The sequence below is a fragment of the Uranotaenia lowii genome, chromosome 3 (genome assembly GCF_029784155.1).
Source record: "Uranotaenia lowii strain MFRU-FL chromosome 3, ASM2978415v1, whole genome shotgun sequence".
Classification (NCBI taxonomy): Eukaryota; Metazoa; Arthropoda; class Insecta; order Diptera; family Culicidae; genus Uranotaenia; species Uranotaenia lowii.
In genome coordinates this window covers 306,739,896-306,764,946 of record NC_073693.1, presented here as the reverse complement: position 1 = coordinate 306,764,946, position 25,051 = coordinate 306,739,896, and the positions used below count along the sequence as shown (strand labels likewise).

Genomic DNA, 25,051 nt, shown 5'->3' with positions numbered 1-25,051 from the left:
TTGTTGTTGTCGATGGTCAAGTCGATAATGACGCTGATGGCACCTTTGCTTGCTTCCATGGCAGACATTTAAATTTTACTACTGCAATTCAGCAGATAAATCGCTATTTTTAAACCCCCACTCGGTCCACTATTGGAATCCGGGCGGAGCTGAGGAAAGGAAAAGTGCGAATTAAAGTTGACAGTTCGATCTGCATACTAAATCGCTTGACAGGTGGCACAGAGTCATATAAGCTAAGCAACCGGTAGCTGTGTGATTAATTGCTCGGACACTCTGACTGGTTATCGCGAATGATAGTAGGCCGTTTGATGGCTAATAAAATATGTGTAACTTTGCTATTTTCTTTGCAATTGATCGACAATAGTAGGCTGGCTGGAAGTAATTGCACCATTCGGTGAAGGTTGGCAAACAACTTTGATTGACAAGGATACATCAGTTCAGTTTTGATTGAGCATGTGTGATTTGATTGCGATCTTTATCAGGCAATTCAGAGTCATCTTGTGCAACTTCAAGCATTAGCGGTTAGATTGATTCCAAGTAGCGTAAGTAAGTGATTAGCAACTTGAAAAATGAATATAAAATTATAAAATTAACATCAGGTCGATATTTCATTTAAATATGGGGACGGAAATCGTTCTTCTGTAAGTAAATAATAAGTCTTTACAACAACTCCTTTTGAAGGTCAAAATTACATAAAAAAGGATCTTGGATAAATTATTGATCCTGAATAGTCTTCAAAGAGCCTGTAATTATCGCTTTTTTATATTGAATCTCCAAAGTCGTTTTGAAAGCTAAAATCATAGTCAAATTTCGGCCATGTGTGGCTCTTCAAAGCTTTGTTATGTTAGCCCATACCATCTAACTGTATTGAATATGAGTTTGAATGAATAAAATTAGAAGAATCATCTAGAAATTTGCACTGGACATGGTAAAAAAAAAGATTTTTTAAAAGAACAAATCGATCCAAAATCTCATACAAATTTCATCGTCGTTGAAAGAACATTGCCGTGATCTTATTAATAGTAAAGAAATTTCTTCAGAAGAGTTCTTACTCCGTATTATTGATAGATTTTGATCGTTTTCTTCAAATGAAAAAATGTACCGTTACAAGAAGTCAATTTCTATAACTTCGACCTGAAGCAAAAACTTATTGACGTCATTCATCAGAAGAACATTTCTAACACTCTTTCTTATTCTTAGTAAATTTTGAATACCCTTCAACTTCGCTCACATTTGATCTCCATATCGAAAATCAAAGTTCTTTGTTGCATGTGACAACAATTCATCAACTTTGTGGTGTTCCTTTCACTTTTCTATCTTCGTCCGCATCCATCTATCCCGAAACCTGTTCGAATCTATATAAAAATGGAGCCTGTACCGGGGGATTAAACCGGCATACTCCAGCCAGAAACCACAAAAATCTGCGAACGGACAATAGTCTGTTCCAAAGGACCTGCCCATGTTCTGGCCAAACTTGCTAAATTCAATTAGCTTATTTTTTTCTGTTGTCTGTCCGATCGAGGTTCGTACCTCCAGGATAGGGAAACTTGATCCAGCATCCAGCAACCGTTCATCGGTTCTTATAGAACAAATTCTAAGTCGGACGATGGTATCAAGAGAACCAAGAATCATATCCCGTTCTGTTTCTTGTAACTCGTTTCTTTTATCTCGATTGGCAATTTCAAACCCCATCAGTCTCTAGAGAGCATTTAGAACGACTTAAGTCCTCTACTTCATTTATCATGTGTGCAATTTGAACAGGAAACCGACCTTTCGGGTGCAACTTTGAGAGATTTTATTAATTTAGCAAACCATTCTTGATCGCCGCCGTTGGCTTTTACAGCTTGATTGATAGGCGGGTCGAATGAAGAATTGGCACAAACAAACTGCCAGCAGTTAAAACGTCTCTAATAAAATTAAAAAAAAAAAAACTGCCAGCAGCGTTCTTAAAATATTTCATCAGTGTTATATTCACAAAAATGGCGGTTCCAACTGAGAATTTAGAGATGTTTGACTCACACCATGTGAGCAACGATAATTCATTTTCTAATACAATTTTGTATGTACTGCCTTAAAGCGTTGGATCAAAAAATGATTTTTTTTATAAAAGTACATAGATCCTAAGTAATCCTAAAATATAGCTTTCGCTGATGGATGTTCAAATAAAAATCAATAAATCTACAAATTGCATCATTAACTCGCCAAGCAGACAGGTTGATGAAAAAACGATAAATTTTATTTTTATTCAAATTTATTCAGTGTCACGTCTTGGATCGATTGCATTGCATGGAATCAAATAAGTCTAGACGCGCAAAGTTTAAGAAGTAACTCGATTGAATTAACAAGCTCGGTACTCACGTCGGTAGGAAGCAGAAGATTTATTAATTCATCACAAACAGTTGGGAGAATATTAATCAAGGAGTTATATATTCTATAGTAAGCTTGCCAGATTGCCCGGTTTTATCCGGGTTTGCCCGGATATTTGATGCAAAATTTCGATAAAGTCCGGTCCGGCCCGGTTGCCCGGATATCGAGAAAAAAGTCCGGATATTGCCCAGATTTTTTTAACAATTTTCACAAAGAAACCAAAAAACAATCAAAGTTTTTGAGTAAGTTTCAGCAAAATCGATTAACGGTATGGAAATTTGCAACGGTTGTTTCAAATAATTTCGCTGATTTACTTTTATAAACCTTTAAATATTTAAGTGTTTCAAAAAGTTTTTGGAAGTCTGCAATTACATTAATAAAATATTAATTTCAATTTTTAATTAATCGTTAATTATTAAATCGTGTTCTACATTTAAATTTTAAGGGGACGGAGATATCTAAGTAAGCTTCGTTCGCACGAAGACGAGTTTGACAGCCACTCCTGAAATTTTACTACATATTCATGAAATTTTGGAAAAATCAATTTAGAAGTTCAGTGACAGTTGTGGAATATTGATAAAGGCCTTTGAAGAACTGAAAAAGTTTTATAGTTTATTTAAAGATTTATCGGAATATCTGTAGAAAAAATCCTGTTTGCTTCAAAATGGTGGCAAAGATTGGATGATCTTTTTGAATAAGCGACAAACTTTGGAAGTTTGGAAGGAAATTATAATAAGTTCAACTAAAAGAGTAGATCATTTCAAATGTAAGGGTCATTTGAGTCTAAATCTAAGTATTATCTAATCAAACAGTTTCATAACTACTACCTACTATCAATTATTTCTATAGTTGTTTCAACTATAAATCATGGACTTCAACTCAATTGCCTACAAATTCATACAAATAATTCTGTTCCATAAACCTAACTGAACCAGTTGACAGAATTCTGATCTTCCCATAGAGCCTAAAACCACTGGCCACACTAAAACTATAATTTCCTGTTTGCGTTAGTTACAACGCATTCCTCCCAGTCGAAAAATCATAATCTACCTAGAACTAGTTTGTTATTATTCACCGCCTCGAATAACCGATTCAACAGAATCGTGAGCCGATTTCCAGTTCTTCCGCCAACAACCCATAACGCGGTGTTAATTGACAATATTTTTTTCTGCTCTCACGCATAAGATCACTCAAAAATCGCGGGTTTTCCTGAATCGGATGAGTCAATCCCTCGAAAGGTAGGTAGGTACATTCATTTATGTTCGGTTAGCGTTAGCGTCTCTGAAGAAAAAAAAAAAGTTATGGGAATTTTTATTTCTCATGATTTAAAAGCTCCAAGCAGGAAATCTGCTTGAAAAGGTCGATCGGTAAACACGCGGTCAAAACCTAATCAACTTATTTTTGTTTTACTTCTTTTTGGTTTCAGCATTCTAGAGCTACGACTGTTTAAGTAAGAATGATAATGCCCCGATTTTTGAAGAATTCTTATCCGTAAGCTTTTCTCAGTGTCATTTGTGATTCAAAATATAAAAAAAAATCAACAGAATTCAAAAAAGGTATTTCTTGAAACTTTAAAGAATATTTTCAACAGAGATCATAGTAATCCAAATGATGGAAATTTTTCTCGACAGTTGGTATATCACACGCAATCTACATATCGGAATCGCATATCATAGCAAGCGAGTTGTTGACGCTAGAAAAATTGTCTGTATACATGTAAGAATAATGTACATCGTACCTACATAGATCATCTGCCGGTAAAATAGAGTTGTCTCATGTTGCCGGTAGGTGCAGACACGCGTGTACGACTCCGATCTAATTAGCTGTCAATCAGCGCTGCGCCCGGTTATCCAACTGCAACAACAACTTGAGTAAGGTACCGTTTGGTTCCCTAGAAGCTGAATAGCAGCTGCATACGTCGCTGCATGTTTTATTGTTCTACAGTCAGTAGGGGCGGAAATGGACCGTTCAGCCAAGAGGTCAAACCTAACCTAGGGCTCAACTTTGCTTTGCGTACCTTCGTGCGAAAAGTGGCAATTAAAACTGTGCCAACTACTTACTTAAATACTTGAACCGATCGGTTGAAGCAGTGTTTGTGTGTGTGATGACGATCGACTTGATTTTTAACAACTCATCACACTGCCCCCGTAAAACACTTGAAGCTGCGAGCTTACGTAAGAGTTTTGTTTTTTTTTGCCGGCAATGCATCATCCCCCGCCAATGTCAACTATCAAACAGTGGGACGCCGAGTTGTTGGTCGAAAAATTAGAAACACATTTTGACATAATTATGTAAGTTGGAAAATTAGCTCGAAACCTTTCTCAAACCCCCATCATACTATATATTGCCCATTGTTAATTGACTCAAGAAAGTTTGTTCACTCAAGTGTCATTCTTATTTCCTTTTTCAATATGGTTTATAAACATTTCCGTAACACTAGATGATGATAAGTCACCGACACCTTAGTGCCGTTTCATATGCTCCAAGTATCGTGTGTAAGATCATATCTCGGGACTAGAATGCAAACCGCTAGGATAAGTAAAAAGTCCACACGTCCACACACAGCAAACTTCCGCGTTCGTGTTCTTCCACTACTGGCTAATTGACAGGTTAGTTGACACTTAACCACTTCATGCAGTCGGCTGAACACATAGCTCAAAGGTATCAAAATCCAAGGACACCATGAACAAAAATTAACGCATAAAATGACAGCTATCCTCCTGGCTGAAGGCATCAAATTATAACAACTTCGTTTTTGCACTTTTAGATTTAAATAACTCTAAATAGACAGAGGACTCCCGCGGGCCACTTGGTGAGGTTGTAATTATAGCTTCCATGTAAGTAGTGAGAAGGCGGTAAGCATGATCAAGTGACGAAGAGATGTACCGTGTACCAGCGAAACTTTGGTCGGGCATGAAACGTCATAACAGTTGCAATTATTAGCCCCATTATAAACAAAATAAGCATGCTGAAGTGGCCTACTATATGTAGATTTAGTTGGTTTAGTGAAAATATTGGAGCGATTTATCCATAAATCACCTCAAATATCCTCCCGCGTTACGTTTTTGAACCACAACCGCGATTCGCGGTGTGATACAAATTAATCGTGCTGTGCTGACAGATTCAACACTTTGAGTACTATCGCATACGGATCTATGAGCTGATAGGATCAGCTGTGTAGCAGGAACTCACGAAGCTACAATTCATTACTATATTTTGCTGGTGGATGAACTTTCGGGCAGTTATTTCCTTAAACCATCTTGATCATAAATCAATTTAATTGTTTCAAAAACAACTTTAGGGAAAATCTATCACTAAATTCATTGACCGCTCTACCGGTTTATGTAAATACCACACAACTGTATCAACTGACTGGAATGAAAAAACCCAAAAGGCTTCAAATTCCAAATAGATCAACAAAACAACAATGTATCAACTGATGGAATCAAATCATTGGAATATTGAATATTGGAATTTCCAAGTCCATATATAGTCTTTTTCCAAGTAGATACCAGATTAAAACTCATTAGAAATCGAAGTTCGTAATTTTGGAAATTTGTTGAATATTTTTTTACGGTCGCCATGGATAATGTTTTTTTACAGCGAAATTTCCTTTCCAAAAACAATCAAATCAAAAAACTTCCCCACGTGTGGTTCAAATCGGCTGAAACTGTTATAATAATCATCAACTAGCTAGTGAATAATAGCAGCTCTAAGAGCAAGTTCACTCGTGTTGGGGAAAAGTGGTAGAAACTTTGACACTTGGGGATTTTTTTTTATTATCTGACAATTTGCGCCGGGGGTCTTCAGATTTCCCCCAAAATGGAAAATTTGGTTCATTTTTGCGACTTAAAAACACATATATTTTTTCAGATTTCTAACATTTTTATTTTTTGAGTTAGCTTCGGTTTGATTTTTTTGTAAATAAAAAATAACTATTTTTCAAAGCTACATAACTCTGTTATTTTTCAACGGAAATTATAAAATAGCACATCAAAATGCATTGAAATTTTATCAGCTTTCCAATCAAAATAGTTGAAAAAAATTAAATAATGACCTTCATCATGAAAAGTTGTAAATAAACTTTAAATGGCGTCTAAAAGTACCGTCTGCACCACCGAATATTTTGCAAAAAATACCATTGTATAGCTCAATTTATGATGCATTTTTCATCTGAAGACACCAAAGTGGGCCATCAATTCCTTGAAGAGTTATGAAAGAAAAAATGACAATAAATCACTTTTTTTACGACGAATACACACAATGGTCGAACAACTACATTCATATATGAAGGTAGCGCGCTCTTCTAACAACATGGTAACAAAAGAACTTACCAAAGCAAGTAAAAAACACTTCTTTTTCGTGCTTTGTAGAGTGTTTGCAGCATAATTGACTTTAAATTTTAACCAAAATTCTTAGTATCGTATTGTTAATGTGATATAACTAATAATGGGAATGTTGCTTTTACAACCTGGTCATATGATATATTGAACTTATTTACTTTTCGACCAAAGATCATTGTGAAGCATACTCAATGCAAATAGTAGAAGGTTCAGCCCCTGTGCTTGGGATCACACAAATGTGATTAAAAAATGAAATATAGACGCGCTTTACATAGTTTTTATATCGGGAGTTAAGCACTGGACACCAAAATGTAGAAATAATCGAAGAGTTCAGTATGGCCAGCCCAGGCTGTAAAAAGCATCATTCCCTTTGCAAGTAATATGGCATTAAAAATATGTATGTATGTATGGATCTGACGTTATGGCTGAGAGTTTGATACTGTATATCGCCACTTTTCGATGATTGAAAATATGATACTTTTACCGTATTCGTTTTCTCCATTCGCCCAGTTTTGAGGTTTACCATACTAGAACGAACATAATTTGTCGTCAGTGTTTTGCTACCTTGATTGCTCACAAACGAATCTTCAGTATTCCACCGTCCATTTTAAATCAAATCTGGGGAATTACGGATGCAAAACCGAGCGCATGAACTTCTAAAAATGTCAGCAAAATTCGCAAAACTTGTTGTGACCTGGTGCAAAACTGGGTATAAACGAATACGTTATAAGATTTTCGGATATAACATGAAGTCAGTTTAGCTGCAACACTCTAACGCCCCTACTTTCATAACAGTCCCATATGCAAAACCAAGCAAGCGAGAAAATCAGCTTTTTCTGTTTTGGGATGTATTCTTAAATTATGACCACCACTTTCAGCATAAACGAAAATCGTTTCTAGGTTGTCATAATAAATCGTAGGACCTGAAATATTCAAAATTGGGTTATTGGTAAGGTCGAGAGCACCTTTTGTATTCATTATGGGACTGTTAATCGACCATATTTGAAACCTTTTTCAAATCTACTCGCATAACAGTCCCATACAGAATATTTTTTTCTCACCAAGCTATTTTCTTATTTAAATTTCTTAAATTTGATCATTTTTGAACTTCTAAATGCAATTTTCAGAAAAAGAAACTTACTTTTGGAAAAATATCGTAAATTCCACATTGTAAGTTGAATCTTTTTACGATTTTTGATTGCATCCGATAGTTTTTCGCTCAGGAAGTCATTCCTAAGGAAGTCAGACCTGCCTTCGAAAACTAGTGTGCTTAATTCGACATCAAGCGAGTTATATTTTTTAAATGATTTAAAGCAATAAATCAAAGACTATTTCGCCGAAAGAGGCATTGAAAAGTAACCAAATCCGTGGTATTTCACATATGAGACTGTTATTCGGGTATATTTCATACAGGACAGCCACAAATTGATATATTTTAACGAAATTTCTAGAACAAAACCTCTTTTTTTTAGTGTTTTATTTTGAAGCTCTATGTTGACCGGAAATGACGAAAATTCATATGGGACTGTTATGAGAGTAGAGGCAGACTACAAAGCACGAAAAATAGTGATTTTTATCTGCTTTGATAAGTTCTTTTGTTTCCATGTTATAAGAAGTGCGCGCTATCTTCATATGTGAGTGCAGTTGTTCGACCATTGTTTGTTTTCGTCGCAAAAAAAGAGATTTATTGTCATTATTTCTTTCATAACTCTTCAAGGAATTGATGGCCCACTTTGGTGTCTTCAGATGAAAATTGCATCATGAATCGGGCTGTACAATGGTATTTTTTGCAAAATATTCGGTGGTGCAGACGGTACTTTTAGACGCCATTTAAAGTTTATTTACAACTTTTCATGATGAAGTTCATAATTTAATTTTTTTTCAACTATTTTGATTGGAAAGCTGATAAAATTTCAATGCATTTTGATGTGCTATTTTATAATTTCCGTTGAAAAATAACAGAGTTATGTAGCTTTGAAAAATAGTTATTTTTTATTTACAAAAAAATCAAACTGAAGCTAGCTCAAAAAATAAAAATGTTAGAAATCTGAAAAAATACATGTGTTTTTAAGTCGCAAAAATGAACCAAATTTTCAATTTTGGGAAAAATTTGAAGACCCCCGGCGCAAACCCGTCAGATAATAAAAAAATATCCCCACTTGTAGAACATTTTGAAAACTTTACCATGTAAAAAGAACATTTTGAAAACTTTACCATGCAAGATCTGCGGCCTTCATTTTTTTTACAACACGTGTTGTGTTTTCGCATGCTGTGATGCATAGGGTTACCATACGTACTCTTTTAAGAGTACATGTACTCTTTTTTGGTCGAGAAAAGGGCGTACTCTTCTTTTTGAGAAATTTAACCAAATGTACTCTTTTTTTTGTTGAAAAACATTTGATCTTAAAAACCTACGTATTTCTTCCATTTTATAAGGTTATTTCACATCTTGTGCTATAACTACGAATGGAATACGACTTACAAAAAAATTACTTTTACATCTTGTTTTCATTAACATACATTTTTAGTCGTAATAAAGTCAGCGCGATAAGCGCTTTTGAGTATGCAAACAGTATTCAACATATACACAATTTAGGTTTGCTTAAATGCGCACAAATCTCAAATATATTTTTTTAGGTTTTATTTTTTACACTTTACCAGCGTTTTGGCATTCGTGTTTAATCTCAAATAATGATTGTAAAGAAAATGTACGCGTCAATAGAAAAAAAACTCGTTTTGAAATGGATTGTTTTGTGTTTTTTTTTTGTGGTTTGTCAGCATAACATCCAAATACTACTATCTCTTCGAATCATCCAACCTTTGTATAATCTCAACAAATTGACAGCATTTGATTGAATGGAAATATTTCGTTTCCAATAACAGTATAATTCCGCTTATTCGAAGTAGTAGGGGCCTCCTCAGATTATACGAAATGTGTTCATCCTTTTCAATCTGTTTCGCATACCATCCGGGAGTGAAGCTCGATAATTAAATGTATCTTGTATCAACCCTATGGCTGGGAGCTCAGAAAATTCAAGTTATATAGTTTCTCCTGACTTTTTGGGTAAATGATCTCAATGTACTCTTTTTGGTGTTGCGGGATCTGGTAACCCTAGTGATGCAAACTAGCTCGATTTCTTTTCTATCAATGAGGTACAAAGAAAGGTGACGAAAAAACACGCACACTATTCCAGAACTCGTTATTCAAAAAGTAAAAAGGTAAATAAAGCCTACGTCACTTGCCAGGTTGTTTATGTATCCTAGGCGTGAATCGTAAACAGCAGTTGGCAATGATTTTTTTTCTCTAGCTCAGTAAATAACGTCACGAATTGTCATGGTTACAATGTTTACAAAAAAAAACTTTTACTAACATTTAGCTGAGGATTTCCATCGCCACCTGAGATATGTATACAGGTTGGATTTCTATCACATACGGCTGAAATAGAAACAGTGTTGTGAAAAATCAACGCCCAAAGATCTTGAAAACATTTCTGCATGGTTAAAATTTTCAAAATGTGCCACAAGTGTCAAAATTTCAACCACTTTTTCCCAACACGGGTGAACTTGCTCTAATAGTGTTTTCGTTTATTGTTAGTGGCAACCTAGTTACCCACGAGTTTTGCCCTAGCTGCTGTTATTTTGTTCGTTTATTAATTCAGAAGTCCACTAGTTTTGCCCAAGATTTGAACCTCAAGCAGGCGGTTGCACCCCGTAAAAGTTGTCAGTGTGGGTAACATAAGTGTGAGTATAGCAACCATATATTTGCATCGTCCCGGGTAACGATTCTGTTTGTTTATTCAGAATAAGTTTTGCCCCGCGCTTGTGGAGAAAACGAAAACGGCATAAGTAAGTGATTTTCAGCTATTTTTACTGCATTTAGGGAGATCGAAGTAGTCGGCGGTAAAAAGTGGCGTTAAATTTGCAAGTTCCGCAAATTTTTCGAAGATTTTCCATTTTGTCCTAAAAGTATTCAAGAATATTGAAAAAGTCAGTGTTTCGGTGCTTTCGAATTTGTGGACAAATCAACAAGAGGAGACAAGAAAAGAACTTGGTAGGCGATGCCCGTAGAAGATGGACGTTCTTTTTTGACAGAAAATTTCTCAAGCCGATATTTGTTTAAAATATTGAAAATTCAATTCCCAAGCTCAATTGGACACAGTGATGCTCTTCTTCAAAAGGCAACCACAGCTTCATCATGGAGTATAGCTTCCGAGGAGAGTCAGTGCAGTCGGCATACAATATACGGCAAATGACTGGGCCAGGAGTACCCCTGGAACTTTTAAAAACAAATACTGCAACCTTCAGACAGATAAGTACCATTTTCTTTTTCGGAGATTAAAAAAAAAGTTGTAGAGCAAAATAATTCATAACTCCTAGAAAAGTTCGGTTTACATTTAAAATGGGTAAATTTAAATCATAATGATAATGTGTGATGATCGGTAGGCATTAAATATCATGGGTGAGCTGAAGAATATAAGTTTGACTTAAATTTACACGGACAAAACAAAACTACCCACTGATGGGTTGATTGGCATTAAGCCCAAAGTACGTAGTTTTGAGTGGGTAGTTTCAACGTACTGAGCGAGTTAATCCATATAAACTCTAAATTAGTCAAAAGTACCCACTACGTAGTCCGACATTTTGTTTTTACATTTACCCTCATCCGCATTAGGGTGTCATTTTGACACCATTGCAAGTTTGAAGGCTTGTAACTTTTTTCAGAAGCTTCAAAATACAAAAATTTCTTCGGGGACCCAAAATGAATTCAAAAGTTCTTCAATATTGCATCTTTACTTTTTTTATGGACGAACCCTGGAAGCCTGGACAAAAAAACTCCCTTTTCCGACTTTTGGTGTCATTTTGACACCACAAAAGTAAAATCAATTTAAGTCGTTTGAATTATTATGATCTTCATATAAAACTTATATCAATAGAAACCTTGTAATGTCAGTAAAATATGTTTAGAACATTATATACAGCTAAAGTTACAAGTTTTCTCGTCATTCAGCATGAAAGAAAAAAAATCTGAAAAAACATGCCTCACGAAAACTGCTGTAGTTCATATGCTACACGTCCAAAAAAATATTTGCCTTATGCATATGAAAGCTGAAGTTAATGCCTACATCATGAAGACAAGAAATATTTTTTTAAATTTTTTTTAATGAAATGGTCACAAAAAGTTCAAAAAAGTGGTCTAAAAACCCTACTTTTCATTCGATTGCTAGTAAATACTGTTTGAGCGATGGTAGAGTTTTGAAAAAAATATGACTACAAAATGTATTAAAATTCCAACATTTTGCTGTCTTTAGATTTTTGATGCAACAAAAATTGAATTTACAGGAATTTTTCAAAGTTCACTACTTTGCGCGATTTTTCTACAAATTGAAATTTTATTTCTTTTTGTGGTCCACCGTCAGGTTGTACCCGGATTATCAGTGCTTTTACTTTGTTTGGACCAACCAAGAGTATATTCATTGGAAAGCAAATTTAATCTTCATTCTAGTGAGGTGCAACAAATCACGCTGTGAGATTTCACAAAAATATGAAAATTATAAACGTAAAATCATTCCTGAATTTCTAGAACTACAAGCACCTCGTCCAGCAAAACCTGTTTGTTTGCTCTCCGAGTAGGTACGGTGGGTGGTGATTCGGGCAGAGAGCGAAGCCGACAAACGAAATAATGATGCGTGTCGTACATTTCTTGGTTGCAAATATTCTATTGAGAGTAGTTTGCATTTGCTAGTCACGACACGCATCATTATTTCGTCTTTCGGCTTCGCTCTCTGCCCAAATCACCACCCACCGTACCTCTCGGAGAGCAAACAAACACGTTTTGCTGGACGCGGTGCTTGTAGTTCTAGAAATTCAGGAATGATTTTACGTTTATAATTTTCATATTTTTGTGAAATCTCACAGCGTGATTTGTTGCACCTCACTAGAATGAAGATTAAATTTGCTTTCCAATGAATATACTCTTGGTTGGTCCAAACAAAGTAAAAGCACTGATAATCCGGGTACAACCTGACGGTGGACCACAAAAAGAAATAAAATTTCAATTTGTAGAAAAATCGCGCAAAGTAGTGAACTTTGAAAAATTCCTGTAAATTCAATTTTTGTTGCATCAAAAATCTAAAGACAGCAAAATGTTGGAATTTTAATACATTTTGTAGTCATATTTTTTTCAAAACTCTACCATCGCTCAAACAGTATTTACTAGCAATCGAATAAAAAGTAGGTTTTTTAGACCACTTTTTTGAACTTTTTGTGACCATTTCATTAAAAAAAATTAAAAAAAATATTTCTTGTCTTCATGATCAGCTTTTATATGCATAAGGCAAATATTTTTTTGAACGTGTAACATATGAACTACAGCAGTTTTCGTGAGGCATGTTTTTTCGGATTTTTTTTCTTTCATGCTGAATAACGAGAAAACTAGTAACTTTAGCTATATATAATGTTGTAAACATATTTCACTGACATTACAAGGTTTCTTTTGATGTAAGTTTTGTTTAAATCGGTCTAACACGCCAAAAGTTATAACGATATGAGCTTGTGGTGTCAAATTGACACCACAAGTGCTGATTAGGGTAATGAAATCTAATGCGGATGAGGGTTAAAGACGCTTACTGTTGAATTTTAAGCCGGGTGTTGTTTTTTTTTTCTCTGCGGCCTGTCGTTCGTCTTCGACATCAGATTGCGGCAAAACATCAGAAAAAATTCTGGGCAAGTTATTCTACATTTAAATGTTACCAGAACGATGGAGTTCCGGCAAATATTTGAAAAACAATATTTTCATTCCAGTAACGCGGCTATCCGGTGCTTTCTACAATTCTCGGTGGAAGCCGGAAAATAAAGTTGTTGTAAGAGTTGTAAGAGCACCTGCAACGCTTCAGGCGTAAATATTGGTTTTAAGTATACAGTTTTAGCAGAATTCGAAATTTCAGAATCGGCTAAAACACCCACTCCCTACCGGTGTAGGAGAAAATTTAAAACGGAAACACTTTCATTGCAGACACTCAATAATTGAGAAGAAAAACCCCATTTTATTGGAAAAATTGCATAAATTTTGAGTTTCACGGTTGATTATCTTAAAATTAATTCTACGAATATTCTTTTTGACAGAACAATGATTTCAACGATTCTACCAGGATTTCATTAATTTAAAAGCAAAAATGACTACACAACGAGGAAAAAAGGTCAATTGAAACAATTCTTCAATTAATTCAATCAAATTGCTTTGAATCAATGGAATAAGGTTTTATTAAAATGAAATGAAAAAACTTTTTTTTTTCAAGTTATTGCTGACATTGATAAAGGAAACGAGAAATGTTTATCCCAAAGTCAAAGGAAATTTTCCTTTGATTTGTCGACATTTTTGTTTGACAAAAACTTGTTTCACTATTTGTAAATTTATGTATGGATACAGAAAAATATGCTGATATTGACGAAAACTCCGAGCAATCCATACGAAACTAAAAATCTCTCAATATCTCAAATAAAACAAAAATTATAGAACAAACAATAAACATTTATTTTACCTCATCGAAAAAGTATTAAAATTTTCTTTTCGTTTATTTTTTTTTTTCAAATTTTAGAACGCTGACTGGATTCACTAAATAATTCGTCGAGCCCAAATGAAAAGCTTTTTATTTAATGATATTAAATCGAGAATAATGTGACATCTATTATTTATACTTGATATGGTTTTTATTAACATCTTTTCTCAATTTATGTTACGTATACTGCCGTTCTAAGCAAGACTGTCCCATGTGACTTTTGGGTCATTTTCACTTTTTTACTGGAAACACTCTTTTTTAGTGTTAACTTTCGAATAAAAACACAAACAAGTAAACTTTGTTCTGAACTTATACCAAAATTTTCATCAAGGTGGTTGTCTCTATGTTGATGTTTCTACGCAAGAATGTCACACTAGAGAAAATTCTTTTAAAAATGCTAATTTTATCAAAAATATCTCTTAAGATGAGTTTAAACTGTCGAATATAATGTTATTCACTCAAAAAACCCTAAAATTGAGGGCGGAGGAGGAGCGAGAAGCCTTGAGTGTTTTATTTAGAGGAATTTCCACAAAACACTTTTCGGTAGGCACTACTTAAAGGATCCATACCTACTCAACTATACGTTTTTATAACGAAGAGGAACGTATTTCTCAAATACCGGTTTAACTTGAATTTTTAGAAAAAAAAAAAGAAAGAGGTTATGCGAGCTTTTAAAATGATAGAAAAATTGTAGCCGTATGACAGTTGTTCGTGGAACTAGCATCGGCATGTGTTCTGATTCTACGCAGAAGTGTCACACTGCGCATTTTTGGCTCTAATTTGCTGTTTTTTGTAGGAAATGTTATTTTCTTTCGTGAGAAAACATTGAAAAATGATTAACTTGAACTGTCCACTACGAAAAACTGTCGGGGAATTTTTATTTTCAGAGAAAAATTGGAAATATAGCTGAAATTTTAATCGCGTTTTTCTCGTTTGCACGTTTTTCCACATGGAACAATCTTGCTTGGAACGGCAGTATAGAGTGAAAAAAAAACATTCAAATAATATCTCAAAAAGTAATTATTATCACACCCAATGTTACCCAAATATGTGTGAAAGAAATCATTGTTGGCTAAAATTTTCTCACCGTGAACTAAATCGGTCTGTCGTATATTTTGGAATCCTGTTCCAAATTTGCATGAATTTGGAACAAAGGCGTATAACTGTTGGGAATTTTGAAATCGATAACTGTGCTAAAACAGCAATATACGCCACCGGTGCCAGCCGAAATGTTTTAGCGTGGTCGAAAACCGTGTTTTGCATCTACCGTTGGGACCGCCCTAAGCTGGTCATCAATCATGGATCTGTTCGTTCCAGACGGTGGGAGTTTTCGTGGATACATTGCAGGCTGTTTTCCCGTAAATTATTTACCAATCGCTGTCCGCCAACCTATCAGGAAAGGGATTTTCTTTCTTGTCAATCTGCTTTTCTTAGGTCCTGGGACACTTTTCAACTGATTCCAGCAAAACATCAGGCATCCTGTCATCCTTAATAATGACCCAAGGAAGTGGTAATTTGTTGTATCTATTACATTTTTTCAACCATACTTAATGAATTTTTCCAGCAGGTCTTCTCAATTGGAAAAAGGAACTCGATTCCAAGTTCGGCGGCGATGAAAACCAAACGAAAATGGTTAGGATTCATTTGACCGGAGTGTCACCAAGAGTACTGCTCAAGAAGAAGAAGCTCTTAACATTTTTCAGAACAGAGCGCATTGGAACAAGAAAAATGGAATAAATAATGATACGATAGAAAATATTGAGCTACTGATTAAAAATTACTTTCAATACCAACATCTTATTGAATTTAATCATCCGGAAACTTAATTTATGATTCTTGAACTCATATCCCGAATTTTTGGTAGCTAATATAGAAACTGAACATTTATTTCACTGCATTTTTAAGATTTTTTTCCGATTTTTCCCAAAATTTGCCAAATAAATCATTTTTACCCACTGGTGGCTTAAAGCGCAACTACCTACTTTTAGGTTGTTACGCTTTAAGTCACCGGTGGGTTCCTGTACTGAGGTGGCGATTTACATCAAAAGTATTCAAAAGTGGGTAGTTTTTGGTGTCCGTGTAAAAGTTATTTCTTGAGAAGCGAACATGGAGAAAATTTAAAATTCGTCATGCATCAATTATTTGTTGATTTTATTCAAACAATATAAAACGAGAGTTTATAGGAATTATTTTTATGTTGTATACGAGGAAGCATTTTTTGTTTTTTTATTATTTTATTTGTTTTCTCTTAAAGGTCTTAAATAAATATCATCATCATCATCATTTGTTTTCTCTTGTATATTACAAAGTTGTTTTTTCTTTGTTTATTTACTGATATCAGGTCGATGACTTGCAATTCAAAATGATTGCGTAAGCCGCGGGTGGTATTTTACCTATGGTTAACTTATGTATGTTAGAGAGTACCAAGTTTTCAATTTAAAAAATATTTTCAAAGTTAAGTTAATAAATAAATGGACCAAAGTTATACGCATCTTCTATCCAAAAATTCAAAAACAACCGATGAATAAACTATCTATTTTCATCAATTGATAAAAGAATGAGTTGCATACCCTATCGCGTTTTTGGCTGAACGGTTACTAAGAAAATGTTTTGATGAAATTGGTCAGAGTTTCTTTATTTTCTCTCAATCTCCAAATTACAAATGAGTCAATTTTATTAGGTAAAATTCAAATAGAACCAGATAGCAAAATGTATTTTGAAGATGCTTAAAGGGTTTCTTGTTGTTTGCTGTTTGTCTTCAAAAATAGTTAAGTATTTTGTTTATTTTGTTTATTATGTCATTTTTGTCAATTTTGTCAATTTTGTCAATTTTGTCAATTTTGTCAATTTTGTCAATTTTGTCAATTTTGTCAATTTTGTCAATTTTGTCAATTTTGTCAATTTTGTCAATTTTGTCAATTTTGTCAATTTTGTCATTTTTATCAATTTTGTCAATTATGTCAATTTTGTCACTTTTGTCAATTCTGTCAATTTTGTCAATTTTGTCAATTTTGTCAATTTTGTCAATTTTGTCAATTTTGTCAATTTTGTCAATTTTGTCAATTTTGTCAATTTTGTCAATTTTGTCATTTTTATCAATTTTGTCAATTATGTCATTTTTATCAATTTTGTCAATTATGTCAATTTTGTCAATTATGTCAATTTTGTCACTTTTGTCAATCTTGTAAATTTTGTCAATTTTGTCAATTTTGTCAATTTTGTCAATTTTGTCAATTTTGTCAATTTTGTCAATTTTGTCAATTTTGTCAATTTTGTCAATTTTGTCAATTTTGTCAATTTTGTCAGTTTTGTCAATTTTGTCATTTTTATCAATTTTGTCAATTATGTCAATTTTGTCACTTTTGTCAATCTTGTCAATTTTGTCAATCTTGTCGATTTTGTCAATTTTGTCAATTTTTTCAATTTTGTCAATTTTGTCAATTTAGTCAATTTTGTCAATTTTTTTAATTTTGTCAATTTTGCCAATTTTGTCAATTTTGTTAATTTTATCAATTTTATCAATTTTTACAATTTTGTTAACTTTGCATATTCAAACGACCAAACGCTAAGCTAAGTATAACTATTTTATGATTGGCTATTTTAAATGGTTTTTATCATATACGTTCTAATTCTCAATATCAATTTGGTTTGAAACACAATCTAGATTGAGCAATGTTTTTTTTTTAAATTAAAATATGTTTTTCCAGGATTCGATTCTAAGATTTGTAGTTTTTCAGAAGAACAGATGGACTGAATTATTGAAGTGCGGTAGTCATCTAATAAATATAAATTTAGTTAAGGATTTTGGCAGCCAACCATTGCACACAGGGGAAAACGATACAATAGGTGATCAAAATTGTTTACGCCTTATGAAGCATTTTAGACCTATCTATAGAGTCTTCGGAACATTTTACCTACATGACAAGTTTTTCAAAATGAACTTTTGATAAAAGTGATTAAATCTCCATGTAGTGAGATAGAAAAATTATTTTTTGTAATTTTTATTTTCTAGCTGTTATTTTTTCCGTATGTTTTTGGATTGTAAAAAGGGTAGTACTTTTGTTGAAGACGAAGACAGTTTTTTTAAGTTTTTTTTTTCAGACAGAGCTTATACATGCAAGGTATGTTTTAAGAAGTTTTGAGGCACTTATAATGGAACAGTTTTGTTGAACATACTTATTAAAAATATTTAGACTGAAACAAGAAATACCATTGGCGTAAAAAATTTTGAGAGTATGGCTTAGTATTAAAAAAGATTTAGAATACAAACAAAATGGGAAACTACAAAAATAAATCATTTTGAATATTGATTTTGATTTGTTTATCTCAAATGTATTCTTCAATGTTTCCAAAAATATTACCAGTTTTTTTTTTAAATAGATTTGAGCTAGTAGGGCTAGGTGGGGTAATTATGAACAAAATTTCTTCATTTGGCACACTTACAGCCACCATATGTTAATTTCTTATCACAAACTTTGAAAATCTACCATCAATGAATGTTTCCGTGCTCTTCATCATTCTGTAGAACAACTTTTGTTTTTTGGTCGCAACCTCTGTCCTTGGGACGTCTGTTCATAATTACCCCGTCTCACAGTGGTTCAAAATAAAAAAAAGTGGGAAAAAATCAATAAAAAGCTATTTTGTTAAAGATTATAGGCGGAAAGTTGAAAAAAATAATAAATTGGATTTTTTTTACAAAGTTTGCTTTTTTTTCAGAAATTGCTAAAACGGGGTTTGAGCTTTATACTGGGAAATTGAATATTTTTCAATTAATTATGAATATTTTTGTTAAAATTAAGTATGGGCTCCTAAATTCCTGTAGGTTAGTTGGATAAATATTAAAACTGATGTTTTAGGGTGAATTTGCATTTGTATCGAAGCAAACGATGCTTGGTTAACTCTGTATAAATACTTTAAAATTTGCATTTTTAAACCAAACAGCGTTCCACTTAATGACATCGTATTCAAAATATAGCAAAAACTAGCAGCTGATTTTAAGATATGTTTTTGATGAGGCTTTCACCTATCTAACGGTGTACAATTTACCACGGCGATAGGCAGCGCAAGCTTTATTTTTGCTTCCGAAAAATAAATAGAGTAAATCGAAAAAAAATTATCGTCTAATTTTGGGTTCCAATTAAGCGAAACTTTATTAGTTCATAATATTTAGGACGTTTTTTATCTCTAAACTGTGAATAAGATTCTAGACTTAGACTTCTGTACAAACATTTATAAATTTTTAAAGATTTATATTCTGTGTTTTTTGTTGATGATGGCTTGAATAGAACTGGATTGATATCCATTCTTATTAGCCGTTTGGAAGATATATTGAGATTTATAAAGATTTATATGTCTTTTTAAGTTGTTTTGGGCTGAGAATTAAAAATCCTATTTTTAATTCTTGCGTTAAAGTTGTCGTTCATGTTTGTTTCATAGAAGGTGTGAAAAAGGTCCTAGAAAATATCTAAGTACATCATAACGTTCCTAGAATATTGGAGAATCGATCCCAACATAAAAAATTTGGTTGTCACTGACTTGAAAAATGGACTTTTTTCCGGCTTTTTGGGGATTTGAACCACTGTGCGTCTGTTCATATTTACCCCACTCTCTAGGGGGTAATTATGAACACGGATTTCGAACTTGGTATAAAATTTTTTTAAAGTAACAGTAGTTATACGTTACATTTACCCATAGTAAGCAGTGTATGGTGATTTTTTACTTAAAAAATTATGTTCATAATTACCCCAAACTCTGTTCATAATTACCCCGAACTATGTTCATATTTACCCCGAGACTTGTCCAATATGAGTTGTATGGTGTCAGAAAATCTCAATTCAACTCCAAATAATGAAAATAATTAGCAGTAACAAGAAAATGGGTTGTTTTTTAAAAACTCAATCCAATTCATGTATAAAAGATGTAAAACAATAGAAAAATAGATAGTGTTCTTTTTAATTGATATTTTTATCGAAACAATTCGAGAGTTTAATTTCTTTGTTACATCTTTTACGTTTTGATTGGTTTCTTTTTTCCGTTTCTTTACGTCTTTACAGAACATTATATTTGATAGGACCTCTTCATACGTATGAAATTTTAGACGAGTTAGGCTACTCGATAGTTTTTACATCCGTTTAAAATGTCCTGCGCAGCAAACATCAAATCTTCACCAAAATGTCGTGGGAAAGGCTTTTCACGTACGTGCGAGGTATCATGAAATTGAAACCTATACATATACAGGAAATTCGAAAATATTTTAAAAGGGTTGTTTCACAAAAACACTTATTAAAATCTTCTTGGATCAGTGAACAGTAATTTTTACAATTCTTGTCAGTTCTATATGATCGAAAGTTTTGAAAAATATTTACACTTATAAATTTTTTATCAACTATCATAAGTTCACATAAGTAGTTCTATTCTTTCAAAAAAAAAATTGAAGTACTACCGAAGTTTTCCTCAACAAACTTAAAGAGAAAATCTTCAACCAAAAGATGTTCATTCTGCACCAAATTAAAATTCGAACAAATTAACATTGAAAAAAGTATCTATCAGGTGTCAGAAAAGGGGTAGGCTTAAATAAAAATTGAAAAAAGTATCAAAGTAAAAAATTAGACTGCAAGAAAATAGATTTTTCCGGATATAATACATAAAAAAATATTGTTTGCTGTAATTCTAATGTTCTGAATAGCAGCACGTTGTCCAAACATTCAGGAAAGTTGATCTTTGCTTTGTGAACTTATTCACCAATTGAATTTATCAAAGTTTTTAATATATTTTACTGTTACCACAGAGATTTAAGGTTCATTGTAATGTTAAATTTCACACATTTATGAGTGTTGATTCAGCAGCTTGATCAGCAAACCTTTTGTAAACAAAGGGGAATTAAATTTTTAGTCAAATTAAACATTTCTGGTTTATAACCTTATTGTTTATCAATTACCAAAAAACCTGGTTTTGGAAGCACGTAAAACCTGTACTCGGTATAAGAGAACTATTAGTGGGATACAGGCTTTCGGTTTTGGTACTACTTACTTCAAAAACTCGAGTTGCTAGAGAAACATGTATGGAATTTTTACTCAGCGTTCCAAATAGTCATAACTGCTCTAAGATCCTGGGCACCACAGTAAAAGTATATGTTAAAGAACTGAAAACCATTCAGAATTCAGAACTCGGGTACGAGACAAGATATTTATAATCCAAGGTTCTGAATCCAATTTCATATTCAAAATACATATTTTTTTAAAAAGAAAAAATTGAACTAATTTTTTTTTTGAAACAGCAGTCTTAAATCCTTTGAATGAAAAATCAAAGTACAGATTAAACATTAAGTTTTATATTCGGAATAAAGATTACACTATTCAGATTGTAGATGAATTATTCAGACTCATCCAAATTATGGATATGTAGAAGATAGATTATAAAAAATTGATCATAATGAAATCGAATCGTAAAAGTGGATAAATTTTTTCACAGATGAACAAATCGTGTTAAATTTTGTAGGGCATTAGATGTCAATTTTTTAAGCCATTTTTATTTTTTTTTTAACTTTTTAATTTAAAAAAAAAACATTAAAATTGTGTGTTTGAAATTAAAATAAGCTTTTGAAAAGGTTCTAAATTTTGGCAACATCCGATTTTGGCACATGTGCCAAAATCGAACGGTTTTTGAAATCAACATTCCCTTTTAGTTTTCGTTATAACAGGACCAATTTAATTTAGACAAATACCATAAATACGTTTTTATGTTTTGAAATAGTGATAAAATGCAACAATAAAAACAAAAGTTTGTTAAAATATTTATTAAGTACTCAAAAATGACAAAAAGATAAAAAATTCAAAAAGTTAAAAAACAAATTCAAGCAAAAGACTGAAAATGATAAAAAACAACTAAAAATGATGAAGAACGACGAAAACAGCAAATATGACAAATGAAAACAAACATTTTAAACAAAACAAGAAAAGTGGAAAATGCTTCAAAAACATGATGAAAAAATTAAAAAATGACTACAAATGGTCGAAAATTAACCAAAAATAACGTGTTTGATAATAATAACAATTATTTTGTAAAAATAATTGAAAAAAAAAGCTGAGAAAAAAAACCGTTCGAATTTGGCAACATTCGATTTTGGCAACACAAAATGTACGGGCGTGTTGCCAAAATCTAACGGGGTCTGTAACATCTTATAAAAAATAGAAGAATCGGCTTTGTGAAAATACATTGAACTTAACATTCGTTCCATAAGTTTTTTCATCATCTAACGAAGCAATCCCCATGAAGTTAATGTTTTTTTTTAGTGAAATGTGGCTGTGATCTATTTGATGATAAGTTTGAGTTGAAGTTCTATTTGAAAATGTTAAGTATATTTGTTAACTAAAAAGCATTTTTTGTTTACTTTTCAGCATAATGACCTGAAAAAGTTCAAAGGACCGGCTGCGGCAAAAAACTCCGTTGGAATCAAAGGTTCATATGCTGCTGATGGTGACATGATATAATTTCATACAAATAAGCCAGAAAATAAAATGAAACCATAGAAAATGATTTTTTATTGCGATTCGTGAGACTTTCTGTTTCCATCGAACATCTTATAAAAAGCAACAACCTCTCATTGAAGAAGGTGTTCATTCGAAGAGTTCATTCGCGTCATAAGACAATCTAATGAATTTCAATTATTTTTCTTATGGCACCTCTTCATAAGAGAATCTTATGGCCTGCATAATAGTATTTTTCTGAGTGTATATAAAAGGCTTTTTTAATATCGCAACATGTATGTAATTTATATTTTAGAAGAAAACTGAAAACATGACATTAGCTTGCAGTGCCCAATAAATTAAACTTTGAATTCAAAATGAGAATTCTGGAATAACCAGTTATGACATCTTTATCTGAAAATAATAAATGCGAGAATACAGAAAAGTTCATTTAAATTTAATTTAATTTTTGTTATTGATAACAAAACTTTACAATAACATTAAGATTTCATAAAAGGGCCTAAGTGAAGGCATTGTTCCAAATAGGAAACTACATATTTTGCATATCAGCCAATCAAAACATTCAACATTGAAACAAATGAATCATGTATGGCGAAATAGGAGGATGGTGGGAGGGGGTAACTCAAGGATTCAGGAAACAGAAACGATTGTTAACGAATGAATATTCGATAATTGGACGACACTCGAAGGGCATTATTCAGCTCGAATTGTCCCATCAAGGAGGAGCAATTACAACTCTAATGATATGCACCCGTCCGTAACAGTTTTTAATAACCTGCTATAATTGCAACTTATTTCAGAAAACTCGGGACAAAACGGAACCCGTAATTTGCGAAGGAAGAAAAGGTTAATCTTAATTAGGCCGGTTAACGATGATGATGACAAAGAAACGCACCCTAGGTACATTTTGTATGGTAATTCTAACAAAGTGCGTGGAAAATTGTTTATCATGCTACTGTGTTACATCTGTATCTTGCTTAAATGACTCAATCTACTGAAGTGACACTGACTTTGCAAAAACAATATGTGGTGTAATAATAACTTACCTCTGGTTTATTTTCGTTCCTCTGGGAGGTTACACTTAACAGATTAATTTCTGGAACACACAAACCAAACAAATCTACTCTTTGGGGCTCTGGTACTAATTCCGGAATGGGACACACATTCGATTTCGATTCACTTTTGGCGCCCTTCGGCGTTGTTTTTGTTTCAAGCGTTAGCAACACAATTAAATTTGATCAATAAAAATTGCACATGTGCCCTGCTATTGTGTTCTCACTTTGCCGCCTTCTGGTTGTCAACGAACTTTTGATTTTTGTTTTTTGGTTGAGGGTGTTTTTTTTCGTCGTCGATGGCAGAACAAACCAATTCCGTTTTGATTTGGTTTAATTGACCTCGACACACAATTGATGAAGCACTCACTCTTAAATGTTGACAGTTGGAATCTACACACGTTGGTCGATGGATTTCGATATCTCGTCGATAGAATGCGCGCAATATCCAATACAGATCACGATCTTAAATCCGGTTCGTTTCACTAACTTGTTAGCTTTGTAGCACCCTGAAGGGTTAAGGTCTTCTCCGATTCCTCAAAGGTCTGGGCTGTTCCCCAGAACTGATCTAGGAATGGAGGGATTGCTTGCTGTTGTTGTTTCTCGACACACAACTGATTCTACCGCCGATCAGCCACTGACTAAGCTGGGATCAGTCCACCGTACTGCAATAAATAACAAAAGCACTTTTTGTTTCCCGCAAAGATCTCCATCCGTTTTACCTTCTCTGCCTACAACAGCCAGTCAGTCAGTCCAATCGGTCTATCAGTCTCCATCCATACATACATACACCTGTCCTCACCAGCACTTCCTCAGCCGGTTGCATGGCAAATTCTGGTTCGCACTGGACAACCCCAGCCCATTTCAGCAACAGCAAGCAACAACTCCACCTCCGTCTTAGCAACGTTTTCGCCCGTTTCGTCGTAACCTGCCCTAGAGCGACCGTTGGCAAACTTCCAACCAAACGACAGACGAGAGCCACAAACGGTGGAAACATTCCGCCAACCAACCCATCTAGTGACGAGCCTAGCTGGAGCTAGAGAGATCGGTGATAAAAATTTAGCCGATGGAGAGCAGGAAAAAAACCTATAGACAACCTCACAGCCATGGTTAGAACAAAAATTGAAACAACGACGACGAAGTCCAACGCATAGCTGCTCCAAGTCTGTCCTACAGACTTGAAGTTCTAGCTAGTCCACCATACAACATCCATCCCAACTAGCAGAACCCGTAGAAAATCGGATGAG

General features: G+C 33.5%; 1 protein-coding gene across 1 annotated transcript in view; it reads right to left on the bottom strand.

Moving 5' to 3' along the window:
* Positions 1-24,819, bottom strand: part of LOC129751894 (putative metabolite transport protein HI_1104) — a 48,450-nt gene extending 23,631 nt beyond the window's left edge. Inside the window, exon 1 of the mRNA XM_055747660.1 lies at positions 23,799-24,819. The gene's annotated coding sequence lies outside the window, so the exon portion shown is untranslated. The remainder of the gene's footprint in view (positions 1-23,798) is intronic.
* Positions 24,820-25,051: the final 232 nt, after the last annotated feature.